Source organism: Athene cunicularia (assembly GCF_003259725.1).
Source record: "Athene cunicularia isolate RWA chromosome 23 unlocalized genomic scaffold, athCun1 chr23_part1, whole genome shotgun sequence".
Classification (NCBI taxonomy): Eukaryota; Metazoa; Chordata; class Aves; order Strigiformes; family Strigidae; genus Athene; species Athene cunicularia.
This window is the reverse complement of record NW_020799130.1, coordinates 1513674-1517105: the sequence shown is the minus strand read 5'-3', so window position 1 is coordinate 1517105 and position 3432 is coordinate 1513674.

The window sequence follows — 3432 nt, the reverse complement described above, 5'->3', positions numbered from 1 at the left end:
TGGGGGGGGGGTGTTGGTTTTATTACTTTGCACTAGTCATCTCCTGCTGTGGGCTGAGGCGCTGGGGGGGGACGGAAGAACCAACTGCCCCCGTGAGAGCGGCTGCCCCAACTTCCCCAGCCCACCGGTGCTGTGAAAGGGGAAGGTCCTGCCGTGACTGAGGGGCTGTGGGTCCTGCGTGACCCAGGCAGGAGTGTGGGATGCAGACATTGCTCCTCAGTGCTGTTTCCTTCCCCCCCCTGCCCCTGGCAACAGACTCAATGTTGCATCTTGTCAAATAAAGTTGGATGAATGAAAAAGGTGACGTGTGGTGTGACTGTGCTTCATGCAGCTGCCTTGGGGAGGGGGGGGTAAGGGTTTGGGGCCGAGGGAGAGGGAAGCTGCTGTCCCGTGATGGGGCTGGGGTGAAGGGGAGCGTGGGCACCCCCCCCCAGCTCCAGTTGTCCTGCTGGTGCAACTTGCCCACGGAAAGCACCAACCTCCCTGCTACGGCGTCCTGTCCCCTGGAGCCTCAGCCCGGGGGCTGTCCCTGGGCCAGCGTGGCGCAGGCTGTGGTGGCCCAAAGCAGAGCTCAGCCCCGCTCCTCCTGCCACTGATAAACCTGGTGGAGGCCATGGAGCTGCTCCTGGCTGCATAATAGCTGGAAATGAGCTGCAGATAAAGGCACACAATGCAGCTGGGGCTGTTGTTTAGTTTTCTCTGGCCAAGTCAGCCCAGGGCAGAGCCAGCTCTCGGCCGAGGGCCTCTTCAGCGAGGGTGGGACGGACTAAAAATACCCTGGAGAAAATGAAATATGGGTGATACAGGGTGATATCGCTGCCACCGGCTGCTGGCGGAAGGGAAGAGGGAGGCACCCGGCTGCGCTGCCCTTGGGGCAGAGCCTGGGCTGGCAGCCAAGCTCCCCCTTGGCTCCCCTCCCTGCTGGGGCTGAGGGGGGTGAAGTCCCCTGGGGTGGGGGCCTGGGGCGCACACTACCAGCACCCAGCCCTCCCCTGCACCCTCCACCAGGATGCTGGGGCAGATTCTCTTCGGAGGGACCCTGCTCCCACCACTGCCCAGTTGGGCCCCCCCGGGGCACCCCAGTGCAATGGGGGACCACAGCCCAGCGCTCAGCAGGCATCGGCAGAGCTGCAAAGCCCCGCAGCTTTCTGGGGGGAGCAGCCCTGCACGCTCAGCCGGGAGGAAACACCCGTGTGAAAGGTAACAGTGCAGCCGGGCCGGGTGTTTACCCGCCGGCCGCGCTCCCCCGCTCGCCTCCCCTCGCCCAGGCTGATATTTTTGTTGGCACCGGGGGAGCATCACGCTTTTCCGAACGGCCCTGCAAGGTGGAAAACAAGACGGCTGAGAATCCCCTTGCCTGGACACCGTGCCCGGCCGTAGGCGCTGCGCAAACACAGCTCCGCGTCCCGCTATTGTTCCCGTGTTGTGACAAGGTGACCCCCACGCCGCCGGGACCTGCCCACGGCACATGCCAACAACAACAGCGAGGGGCTCACCTGCACGGCGGGGCCGGTGTTGGTGGCAGCCCCCCCAGAAGGCAAATAAAAGTTTGAAGCTGATAAGGGCACGGGTTGGCCCGGCGAAGCCCTTTGGCACAGCCTGGGGACAGATAGCGGCCGGCAGGACACGCACGGCCTCTCTCACACCTCCGCGCTCCCTCCTGAGCAAACAGGCCCCTCCGGCCCCGTCTGGGAACGGCACTCGCTGCCCCAACCCCATCCTCTGACACAGCCCTGCGAGGTGAGGGGCTCCCCATGGGCACCCCTGAGGCCCAGCTCTGGGGCAGCGGCCAGCGAGCGCAGCCCCGAGGGCTGTACGGGCACCGGCACCCGCTGCAGCCCCCCCGCCGGGAGGGGGGAGAGCCCTGGGCACGGCCGTGGGGCTGTTCCCGTGGCCACTCACAGGCTGCGATGTCCACCCTCGGGTTTTTGGGGCAGGAAGCTTTTGTACCCCCCACCTAAGCACCCTGTGGGGTTTATCCCAACCCCGGGCTGACTGTACTTCTCAAGGAGCAGCCACAGCCCCCCCAAACTACACCCTGGCAGGGTGCAGGCAGCGCCGTGGGGCACCTGCAGCTCCCGGAGGAAAGCGAGTGCCCAGAGGGGATGTGATGTGGAGGAGGAAAAGGGAGAGAGGTGGACAGGCGGACACACACCCGACCTGACTGCCAACAGCCTGAGGCTGGGGGTGCACAGGCGTGGGGTGACCCCTCTCTGCTGCTCACCAGTGGTTCGGCAGGATGCTGGGGGCAGGGGTGGCCACCCCCTGAGTCAGGAAAGGCTTTGGGGTGGTTCTGCCAGTCCTGGGACCCCAATTCCTGCCGGGGACATTGGTCTAACACCAGCCGTGGGCCCCAGGAACCTGCGCCAGTGACGCTGCCCCATAGTCATGGGTTGGCAGGGAGGGTCCTGCCTCCCCCCAGTTAGGACCAGTCCGTGCTGGGGTCCCCCTGCACTATCCGGCCCTAGGCCGGCGGAGAGGAGCCACGGGGGCTGCAACAGCGAGGCTCTGCCCAAGGCGCTGGCTGAGCACCAAGGAGTTTATTTTTAACCTTTCCCAGCGTACAGAAAATAGCAAGTGTCTAAATCCAACCCGCTCGCAGGAAGAGCCACGGCGGGAGTGAAATCGCAGCTGAGAGGAGGGAGGGCAGAGGGCTGGGCAGGGGGATGCCAGCCAGCGCCACAGCATGGTCCCCCCATCCCGCCAGGGCCCCGTCCATGCCCAGGGCTCTGCCCACAGACTCCCAGCACCCCATTTCCCGCAGCCCCTCGGGGGAGCGGGCGCAGGCAGGAGCATCCTCCCGGGCCGGGCACAGACCCCCGACCCCCAGCCCCCCGTGCCCGCAGCACCCGCCATGGAGGCAACACCAAACCAGGTACAATCCTGCCCTTACCAGCACCATTGCCAACAGCGCACAATGAAGAAAAAGCAAACCCCAAGCTGCTCCCTTCCTCCCCCGGACCCGTCCTCGGCGCGGGGTTATATTTAGCCCTCCACGCGCGGGCAGGGCAGACAATGCGGCCCAGTGTGAGAACCGCGGGCGGGAGGAAACGCGCTCAATAGCCCCGACGACTTCCCGCATCCTGACATTGTCGCTCCCCTCCAGCCGCTTCCTCGCACGGAGGTAACGGCACCGCAGTGCCCAGCACCCCGTGCCCACCTCGGGATGGGTCCTGCCCCTGCCAGCGGCTCGGGGCATCGTTCCCGGTGCAGCACCAGGAGGGCAGAACACGCTGCCTGCACAGCTGGGGGCTTCTCCTGGCGTGGGGACATCGATGTGGTCTAAAAGCAAGAAACTGGGGTGGCCTTGGGGTGCTGGGGGTGGAGGGGTCAGCCCTGAGCTGTGGCTGTAGGAAGAGGCGATGCTGAGTGGGAAGGGACCGTGCCCGCTGCAGCTGTCCCCAGCCAGGGCTCGGGGCTGCGTCTCGGTGC